Raw genomic sequence first — 11645 nt, 5'->3', positions numbered from 1 at the left:
CGCCACTTGATCTTAGGGGCTTGATATGCTAATTTCGGAACTGGTTATATTAAGATCAAAGTGGTCTTACTGTTTTAAATCAAGAGATAGACTTAACGAAGGTAATCATGTTTCAGACAGGGAGGCACCAAAGAAAGTCTAATGCTTATGTGAGAAGCATGATGACTAACTAGACTTGAAATTACAGCCAATCAGAATTTGATGCAACTCTGGACCAATGGCAATGTTCCGGGGGGGGGGGGGGGGTTAGAACCTGGATCGGTGGGAGTAGGGGCAGAGGGGGGTATAAAAGCAGTACAGAGAGCTACTCACCCTCTCTTCCTCTCGGGGTGTGCCCCCCGCAAACATGGTCACATAAGGGCTGTCTAGGTAATGTATCTGTATTATCTTATGTCTCTTTTCTTTTCTCTAACTTTTTCTATCCTAGGATTTTCCTTAATACCTTGATAGCATGTGTATGTCAATTGTTACCATATCTCCTTTTTTGCATTAACTATCTTTGTACACTGGCAACACTGTATTTGTAACATCACTATGTTATATTTGGTAATATCCGATTATTCTAACATTTCTTTTCTGTATAAATAAATTAGATCTTTGTATTTTAGCACCATTATCATTCCTTAGTGATTTCATGGGTTATAGCTGCAACCGCATTGGTTGATTCATATATAGATAAAAGGTGTTAATCACTTATGTTATGTATCATTAAGCGTATAAGTGAGGTAAGTAGAAATCGCCATAACAATATCAACATAATCCCCCACATTCCGTGTTACCTCAATCCCAAGATACTTCATTTTATGATTTATTTGTACTTGTTTTGCGCAGTATGGTAACGAGATATTCACATCGTGCAATGGCATCAATACTGATTTCTCACAGTTAATACGAAACCCTGAGAGCTGACCAAATGCAGAGACAAATGTCATAAGTTCCTCTAGGGATTTTTCGGTATCACCCAAGAAAATAAGGGCATCATCTGCAAAGTTATTTTATCCTCCCTCCTTGAATGTCGAAACCCCACTGTTTCCTCCAACTGTCATATGGCCGCAGCTAGAGGTTCCACTGCTAAAGCAAACAGCAGTGGTGGACAGAGGGCAGCCCTGTCTAGTCCCCCTAGATAATGAGACAAAAAGGAAAAAAGTTTGGGACTTTATATGAGGTACCCAAGAATATGTACCTCCATCCCTGTGGCGTTGCCAAAAATAGAGAAAGGAGTTTGGGACTTTAAATGAGGTGTGTTTCCAAAAGTTGATACAGTGAGCAAGACCTAGGTGTGAATACATTGATCCATATACCAAAGGTGAATGCACATTTCAAAAAATACTTTATTAAACATCGTTTTATAATTGTAACCATGTTGCAAAATATAAAAGGAATCAAAATATTACATTAAGATCATAGCTACAGCAAGTTTGCAGCAATAAAAATACAGCAATCAAATCAACAATAGTGGGTACATTGAATTGGTCATTTATTGGTCGATCAATAGAGTTGTCGCACAGTATGCTCGACGCGTTTCGTGAACCATCACTCATCAGGAGCAAGCAACAACCATCCATCTATAGGTAACGTATAAATATGTATAAGTACCACTGTATTCAAAATATTCATAAAATAAAAATAAAAATATAGCCAAAATGCGGGCAAAGGTCGAAATTTAGTTGGAATTACTCACAAAAATCCGCTACCCCCATGGGCGTTAGGTGCCGACACCAAAGGCGCCATCCAAGAAATGTCCACCACGGGAGCTGAGGGGGCCACAATAATGCACACTGGATTGCAGTAATGGACCAAGAAGCGGAAACAAAGTCTCCATGAAGAGTTCACCGGTGGTCCAATGATCATCCAGGAAATTCTGTGAGTGGATATAATATAGTAAATTCGAATGTTTGTACTGTATACAACCATGTTTACAAGATCAAATGTTTTATGATATATTGAGTCCCAAACAGATTCAAACCTAGTATATCAAAAGTATATTTAATTGTTTTTATATATATCTTAGACCTATGCATGATATAAAGCATAGTAATTAATTTGTAAATATTGTATATAATTATATCACAAAACCATGAATTTAAATGTATTATAATGATGGATGGTTACACCTATATAAAAATAATAGTAAATAGTAAACTGGTATTGGTGTATCCAACCAATGGAGAGGAGATGGGGGGATTCGTGAACAATGCGTGAGTGAAGTGTTGATGTGCAATGTGTGTAAAATGGTGTAGGGGCAAAGGCAACAGTGTCCGTTGGTGTTGAGGTGAACAAAACAAACAATATAAAAGTATAAAATGAGTGAAATGTCAAAAATTGAAGAGAAAAACTTGGGTGGATGAAGTGGAAGTAACCCTGGTTACAGGGCACATAGTGAACCTGAACCAGGGAATGAAATGAGTGATGAGGTGAGTATGAGGAGCCGTGTGAGAGCCCCCCGGGATGTGTGGTTATGTGAGGTGAAAGGGAAATGGTGAATACCACCCTCTCCAAAGCCGTTTACCTTAATGTCTTTAATGTCCAGAGTGGAAACAATAATCAGCGGGATACACAGGGTTTCAACCCAGCAGTCCTCTGCAAGCGGGGTAAGATCACTCCCCCCTTCCGAGCATGCACGTGTGGCCCCCAGCGTCACGCCGCGCTCTTATGAGGGATTACATCATCACCCGACCAATGACAACCGGTCAAGTGTTCCGAATCCCCCCCAATCCCGAGCGCCAGTGGAGAAGCCACATGACGGCCCGCAGACATCACAACAGTGATGCTGCGGTCGGCATGGGAGGCGTGGCGCCAATGCGTCATGGCAAAGCTCGCCCCCGCCCCCATGTGGAGGACAGGGGAGAGCAGCCGGGGCGCATCGCAGCTCCTGAAGGTGGACAAGAGGTGGACAGCCCGATGGGCAACACCGTGGCCACCAAGGAGCCGGTTGTGAGATTCAAATATGGCTGTAAATTGGAACATGGAAAGTAAAAAGAAATGGGCATTTTAAAGCGGAACCCATAGTTTGTGGGAACAGCTCCCCAAGTGTCTATGAAGTGTAGACATCAAGGGATTAGTCACTTGTAATTAACTTGGTAGCACACTTCCATCCCTGGGTAATACTAAACAAAAAGGAAAAAAGTTTGGGACTTTATATGAGGTGCCCATGAATATGCACCTCCATCCCTGTGGCGTTGCCAAAAATAGAGAAAGGAGTTTGGGACTTTAAATGAGGTGTGTTTCCAAAAGTTGATACAGTGAGCAAGACCTAGGTGTGAATACATTGATCCATATACCAAAGGTGAATGCACATTTCAAAAAATACTTTATTAAATATCATTTTACAGTTGTAACCATGTTGCAAAATATAAAAGGAATCAAAATGTTACATTAAGATCATAGCTACAGCAAGTTTGCAGCAATAAAAATACAGCAATCAAATCAACAATAGTGGGTACATTGAATTGGTCATTTATTGGTCGATCAATAGAGTTGTTGCACAGTATGCTCGACGCGTTTCGTGAACCATCACTCATCAGGAGCAAGCGAAACACACCTCATTTAAAGTCCCAAACTCCTTTCTCTATTCCTAGATAATGAGAAAACTAGTGACATAGTGCCATTAATCCTCAGCCTCGCCTTTGGATCTTTATATAGTAGTTTTAGCCAAGATAGAAAACTGAACCTATACCAAAGGCAGTCAATAAAGTCCACAGATACTCCCATTCTACCATATCAAATGCCTTCTGAGCATCCAATGACAAAATAGCACCAGTTTCTCCATTATCAATTGGCAGCGGTAAGTTAAAAAAAGTCTTTGAATGTTTATTGCTGCTGATCTAGAAGGGATAAACCCTGTTTGGTCCATATGGATCAAAGTGCTAATATATCTGGATAACCTATTTGCCAATACCCTGGCTAAGATCTTAACACCTGATGTGAGCAATGATATTGGACGATATGTGCCAGGCTTCAATGGATCTTTTACAGGTTTTAGAATTACTAATTACTATTATTATTGTTTCCATCATTGATTTAGGAAATTCTTGTGTAATATATGCTTCATTTAATACTTCAAGAAGTTCTGGAAGTAAAGTCTGGCCATATATCTTATATATCTCCGCAGGAAGTCCATCCATCCCTGGGGCTTTATTATTTTTAATTTGCCTTACTGCTTCTTCCATTTCTACCATAGTTATAGGAGTATCCAAAGATTCACATTTCTATTAATGTAAATTTAGGTATAATTATGTTATCTAAAAATTGTTTACTTTGATTTTTCCCAAACTACTGTCATGGAGGCTGAGCACTTGTTATCCCCAAAAAACCCCAACAGCAGCAATTCTATTTGGCTCCTCTCTGGAATCAGGCTCAGCCACTGAGGGTTGACTTTCCATGGTGGACAAGCCAGTTGATCCCCCAACTCCAGAGACAGAGTCCACAGAGAATGGTCAGAAAGTCCCCTTGCTTCATACTGAATTGACTTAACCCACGGAAGAAAGTTCCCATTTTCCAGGGCTAGGTCAATTCTAGATAGCGATCAGTATGTACTGGAACAACATGAGTATTCTCTACTAACAGGGAATCTTGATCTCCACACATCTTTTAAGCCCACCTCCTGTATCTGACTGGCCAACCTTGTTGCATTTCCCTTCCCTTTAATCTTTTTATTACTTTGTCTATCCGCCTCTTCATTTAGTACTTTATTGAAAACTCAAATTATCACTGTTGGGACAGCCGACCATTGTGCCATTTTTTCAAAAACTTTTTTTAGTATATCATCTTTATATGGAGGGGGAATATAAACATTCACCAAAATTTTTTTTTATCATTTAAAGAGCATAAAAGCATCAGATAATGGCCAACCGGATCTTTAATACACTGCTTACACAAGAACCTAAGGGAGCTCGAAATCAAAATGCTCACTCCACAAGAGTATGTAGAATATGTGGCATGAAATTGATGTCTATATCTAAGTGTACTAAACATTATATCATCCTCGCTCCCCGCATGTGTCTCCTGCAAGCAGACTATTGCTGGGTTGTGGAATTTGATTAATTCCTTTACCGCATGTCTCTTCCCTCTGTCCCCCAGTCCTCTGACATTCCACAACATCATCTTTATTTTACTTGTCATCGCAAGACCAATATCTTATGGTGAGGAGATATACTAATTATAGCACCAATTATAGTGACCTCCATAGGGTATAAGCCAGTTTCCAAAAAGAGGTCTCGAGACATAAAGAGCAGGAGAGGGGACTGGTAAAGGAGAGAGAGGAAGGGAGAGGAGAGAGAAAAAGAGGAAAAAAAAAACCCTCACCATCCCCCCAACTAAACATAAGTCTCCTCGCCCCCTCCCAAACATTCTTCCCTAAATAAATTCCCATACTTTCCATCCCAACCATTTCAAGCTGAAAGTCCCTCCCCAGAGGTAGGGTATCAGCTACACACCTATTGTCCACACAGGACACACACTCGGGATCCACTGTGACCCATTTCCGACGTTGCGTCTGTGCCATATATCATATATCTCCATCCATTCAGGGAGGGGGGGACCAGGGAACACCTTTGTGTTGCCCCCCCCCCCACCCTCCAAGGAGGGAGAGAAAACAAGAATACAAGGAGGCTCAAAAAAAAGAAGAAAAAAAAAAACCTTAGCCCCTCCAGTCGATTAACATCCCCCAGCCTACTCCCGCCTCTTATCCAACCACAAATTCACTGCACCTGGAGTATCAAAGAGATGAACACCATCTTGATCTGTAATACGCAGTTTTGCAGGAAACAGCTTTGAGTACGTAATCTACAATGCCTGTAACCAGCGTTCAACAAATTTTGCCCTCTGTTTTTGCACTTCAACTGAGAAATCTGGAAAAAAATATACTTTATTACCATTGTACTCAATGGCCTAGGTCTACCTCCAGATGGCAGGGCATGACTTGGTATACAATGGGCTCGCTCTACTGCAAATTATTTAGAGAAGCCCTCCCCCCAAAAAATATTCATTAACCAATTCTCAAAAAAAAAAATAACAGGAGATTGACCTTCTTCGTGTTCAGGTAGACCTAAAACACAGACATTATTACATCTCTGTCTATTTTCCAGTCCTTCAATTCTCTGAGTTTGATCCTTTATATGTGTCTTTGTCAGATGGAGATCCTTCTTTATCACAGGCATAGATTCCTCCAACTCTCCAACTCTCATTTCTATTGCAGTAGTTCATTCACATATTTTCTGATTCTCCTGTCTCATAATGTCTCCTTTCAATTCCAACATCTGATTAATTAGTGATAGCAATGAGCTATTACAGGCCTGTATTGCCATAAGGACATCTCTCAGGGTGGGTTCCGTTATTAACGCGGTAGCAGGGATGAGATTCTGTGTATTTTCGTCTTTTAGTAGTTGCCTTTCATCCATATCCTGTTTGTTCATCCCACAGTCTGATATGTCCATATCCCCTTTGGGGTCTGGTAATGACACTAAAGACATATTTACTACCGATCTCCCCTCCAAACCGCATGATACTCGTGGAATCCGAGACATCTGTGTTGCTTCAGGATCAATCCGAAAATCTTCCAGGATATCCTGATTAGACTATATATCAATACTTTCCTTTGCAGTAGGATTTACTGAGTTATTAGGATCCAGTCCCTGTTTATTTAAATTTTCTTTAGGCCCCCTTTTCTGCTCTCTCTGAGTTTTCACGAATAGTTTTTTATCGAGGCCTTCTGTATTAGATTCCTCATTGGTTCTCAATGCTTTCTCCATTTCGGCCTCCTGTTCTCTCCTTCTTTGTCGGGTCATAATCCGCTCTGATTGCCTTATGATAGATAGTTTCCTCTTTATAACAGTAAATTTACCTCTTTTTATTTAAATATATCAACACACTGTAATTGATGTAATCCAGATATAATATATGCAGTTGATTAGCTAATCAACATTGATCAGCAACAGTTATCAACCTGTTGGAAACCCTCTGAGAATAGCATTTGGAGGTAGTGGCAAAAATAGCAGCAACAATGAAGATTAAGAGCAGCCAGCAAATATATTGATAAATGCGATATTTGAGAGAGATAATCAATACTGATGTTTGTTAATTGGCAGCAGTTATGGGCTTAGTAGCAACAGTTCAGTGGTTAGTAACAGTTATTGAAATCAACTGATTACAGCAGTTCACCGATTGACAGCACTTATAACAGTTTGTTGGTAACAAACGTTCAACAATCAACAGCAATGATAGCATTTAGCGATTAGCAGCAATTGTAGCGATCTAGCCAATAGCAACAATTCAGTAATTAGCAGCAATTATAGCAGTTAGCTGGTAGCAGTAGTTCACCGGTTAGCAGCATTTATTGCAATTAATAGCAATTAGCTGGTAGCTGCTCATAGCAACAGTTCAGCCAACAGCAACAGTTATAACATTTAGCGATTTAACAGCGATTATAGCATTTAGTCAGTAGCAATAGTTCAGCACTTAGCAGCAATTGTGGTAATTTGCTATCAACAACAATTCAATGAGTAGCAATAATGTTAGCAGCAATTATAGTGTTTTAGTCAATAGCAGCAATTCAGTGATTGACAGCAAATATAGCAGTTAGCTGGAAACAGTAGTTCACCGGTTAACTTAGCTGGTAGCAACAGTTCGGCAATCAACAGCAATTATAGCTGTAGCGCTGGTAGATTTTCAGTCTACCGCTTATAGGTAAATTTAGTGGGTTACCTGTTCATACGTAGTCAGATTTAGCCTCTGTTCCAGTTTGGCTGTGTTGCATGTAGTTTCACACTGTGCCTGTGGGTGTCGTTGTTACCATGGGTCGCCAAACAGATACCCGGCCACCTAGCGACAGAAGGGAGAAGTGCAACAATTCCAGAATTAGGGTGGAATCAATTGACCTCCTAGCAATTGGCCAAGGCAGGTAAATTTAAGAGCAACCCTGCCTAAACATCAGGGTGCTACTAGGGTGACCAAGCGTCCCGGATTGCCCGGGAAAGTCCCGCATCTTGGAGGTCTGTCCCGGGTCCCGGGCACCTTCATTCCGGGACAATACAGTGTCACGGAATGAAATTGACATGGCCAATGCAGCCGTTCATGATTCTGTGGCCGTGTCTGTCTGTTTCCTCGTCCGGCTCTCCCACCCCACCAACAATTTCATCCTATCAGTACAGAGAAAGGGGGCGGGAGGAGCTGGAGATCTGCGCAGACAGCGGGATTGGCGGAGTCTTTTCATAACAGCTCCTCCCGCCCCCTACTCTGCTCTGCTGATAGGCAGGGTCATCTTTGCCCTCAAGGTAGTAGAGGGTGATTGGTTGGAGGAGTGGGGCTGGCAGTCGGTTAGTAGTAAGGTGGATGGAGGTGTAAGTCGGGGATAGCGATGCTGGTTCCCTGTCAGATGTGCAGTGTACAGCGGATCCCGGTGATCGGTGCTCTGGCACTGCTTGTCTCTCGTGACTAAATTGGGGGCGAGGGCACTGCCTGTGTCTGTGTCCACGAGTCCCTCAGTAATAAGTAGAGCTGGCAAAACTGTAATCCTTGAGGTGTCGTCTATTGGTATATCAGAGTGACAATAAAACAATAAAGCTGACGCTTTTCGGCATTAGCCTTAGTTGTAGGCTAAGGGAAGCACCAGTGGACTGGGAAGCACAAGTCCCTCCCGTGCTTCCCAGTCCTCGGGTCCCTCCTTCCCGGTGCTCACTCACCACCAGCTGCTCCCTCCCTGATCGTTCCCCCAGCTCTAAACCAGGTCCCTCCAGCCGTTCCAGGCTGTCAATGTCCAGGGCCCCTCTGACACTGTCCTCTGCCCTGTACTCCTCCATTGAACCCTGGGTGGGACCACTCTTTTCTTCCTGTACCTCCCATCTACCCTGCACCCCTCACCCCTCTACTCTACACAACCCTGCCCCCAACCCATAGTACCCTGCACCCTCCACAGAACCCTGCCCCCAACCCATAGTACCCTGCACCCCTCCACAGAACCCTGCCCCCAATCCATAGTACCCTGCACCCCTCTACAGAACCCTGCCCCCAGGCCATAGTACCCTGCACCCCTCTACAGAACCCTGCCCCAACCCATAGTACCCTGCACCTCTCCACAGAACCCTGCCCCCAACCCATAGTTCCCTGCACCCCTACACAGAACCCTGCCCCCAACCCATAGTACCCTGCACCCCTCTACAGAACCCTGCAGCTCTCACTATACACCCTGCCCCCAACCCATAGTACCCTGCACCCCTCTACAGAACCCTGCACCCTTCACTATACACCCTCACTATTGGCTGGCAAGTGACACTGCATCTGGTGGCAGGCTGAGGGTGGCAAGTGGCACACAGCATCTGGTAGAAGGGTATGGGTGGCAGGTGGCACGCTGCATCTGGTGGCAGGCTATAGGTGGCAAGTGGCACACTGCATCTGGTGGCAGGCTATAGGTATAGGTGGCAAGTGGCACACTGCATCCGGTGGCAGGCTACGGGTGGCAAGCGACAAACTGCATCGGATGGCAAGTGATACACTGCATCTGATTCTGCATTATGATGAGTTGAACTATTTCATTATATATTACAATGTGGTAATAGAAACAATGTGATTTGATCATCCTGACACCATATCAAGCATAGTGTCGGGATGATTTAAGTGCTAACATCAGCCATTCACCTGACAAATCACCCGCCGCCAAACTCCCTGTCAACCCAGAGACTACATTCCTCCCCCCCTTCCACGAAACCGGTCCCCCATGCAAAAACGGTTGGGGACCACTGTTCTAAAGTGACATCACTTCCTCCTAGCGTTCTATGATAGCCACGCAGGAGGGAAATGAGTGACAGATTCCATCGTCGGCGAGGGTTTTGAAATAAAATTTTTTTGGGAAGGTTGGGTGTCCCTGAATGGCAGTTTGGAAATGCACCCTAGGTGCTACATCATGCATGTTTTTTCACTTCATATTTTCAACTGCAGTGACTTGTGGTGCAACATTGCTTGTTCCTTTAAAAATTAATGTAATAACAGATAACATGAGCATTGAAGGTTCCCATACATTTTGGCTGGCATGATTTAAAGGTATTGTACAATTTCTAATGTTTTTGCTCTGAGTCACAGTGTCCAGTCCATGCCATGCCATGCCATTTCCTCTGTGTTGCATCACAACTGTTAATGCGTTGAATACACATCTCTTCTAACTTGATGATCTCCCTGTTAATGACTTTGTCTGTTTGTATCTGTGTCAGATCTTATTATTTAGCTCTCTTTACTTAATATATTTTTATTGAAGAATATGGCAAAGAAGAAAAATAACATCACTTATTAACCATGGTCTGATTACACCAGGGGTAGGCAACCTTAAAGTGGTTGTAAACCCTTTTTGGTGACTCCCGCGGCAACTGGAGACCTCACTGGTGATGCCCTGTGCTGTGTATGCACCGGGACTTTGGTAAGAGCCTTACATTTCCCTTGTCTCCCCCCCCCTCCTTACATTTATGCACTGTTGAAAAGTTACAATTTATATATTTGTTTGATTACATTGTCATTGACCTTGTGTCTATTAAATTACAGATGTATTTCCTGATGAAGCAGTTTACCCCGCGAAACTAGTCGAAATACTGTTTATGACCAAGTCACCTTTGTTTTAATTCTACTGTCATGTATTATGTATTAATAAATTTTTCTTAAATTTTTATGACTGTCTATATATTCCATTGTATCCTTCTTGTATTGTACCGAGATAGTCCACTTGCTTCTTTTGTTGTCCTTGGTGAGCCTTGGCGAGGGCCAGGCTCCAAAACTTCTATTTCACTTAGTTTTGGATGATGGTACAACCGCTGTTCCAAATTTTATACCCACTGACACTATTTTTAGAGGCCACCCAAACTTCCTCACCACTTGTAAAACACACTCTGATCACTTTCAGAAAAGCAGCAGAGCCTCTTGCACTTGTGAATGAGCCCTTAGTTGCATTCAGCAGTGGCACCCTTAGGGCTTGTTCACATGTAAAGTTGGGGGGGGCCCTCATTCACTTAAATGGGTCATGCTTGGCAAGTGCTACACCCACCAACCATGACAGGGCATATAACTCCTGCTGTGGCTGTGACATGTGTACACCCCTGGCCACTGCAGCTAAAGGGGGTGTAGTTGGGGCAGGGATGATAAAAACACATCTTTGGGGTTTTTATGACCCCCCCAAACTGCAAATATAAATGAGCCCTTACTGTTCTGAGCCCCCTATAAGACTGCTTTCACACTGATGTGCTGCGGTTTACCTACACCATGGGAGCAGCGCAGTGTATCTGCAATAGTGTAAAAAGCAGCCCTATATTATTGTGCCCAGTGCTTCACACTGACCTGAAGATTTCTTCTTTTCTGCTGCTGGCACGACTCTGGAGACAACTAGCCGGGATAAGGTCGAGTGCAGTTAGTATCAGCAAGCCCAGACTATGATCTACCAATCACGATCTACAGGTTGCTGACCTCCAGATTACACCATAGCCACACATATTATATGTTACAACAGGCCCTACTGTTCTTCAGGGACTAAAAGGCTAAACATTGCAAATATGTACTGTAGGGAAAAGCTTACTATCTATGCCAGCTTTTATAGAAACTTAAAAAAAAACAGAAGAAGAAAAAACAGAAAAAAAAAAAAAGGAAAAAGAGAGAGCATCAGACAGAGTACCTAA

The 11645-nt window shown here is 42.9% G+C and overlaps 1 long non-coding RNA gene across 1 annotated transcript; it reads right to left on the bottom strand.

Moving 5' to 3' along the window:
* Positions 1-1390: 1390 nt before the first annotated feature.
* On the bottom strand, positions 1391-11404 carry LOC141145826 (uncharacterized). The gene is made up of 4 exons (XR_012244662.1): positions 11311-11404; positions 7702-7818; positions 1682-1861; positions 1391-1565 (listed from the first exon to the last, which is right to left on the bottom strand). It is a non-coding gene; the product is annotated as an uncharacterized lncRNA (long non-coding RNA).
* Between the last annotated feature and the right edge of the window lie 241 nt (positions 11405-11645).

This window comes from Aquarana catesbeiana, linkage group LG05 (genome assembly GCF_042186555.1).
Source record: "Aquarana catesbeiana isolate 2022-GZ linkage group LG05, ASM4218655v1, whole genome shotgun sequence".
Classification (NCBI taxonomy): domain Eukaryota; kingdom Metazoa; phylum Chordata; class Amphibia; order Anura; family Ranidae; genus Aquarana; species Aquarana catesbeiana.
This window is presented reverse-complemented; position numbering and strand designations above follow the sequence as displayed.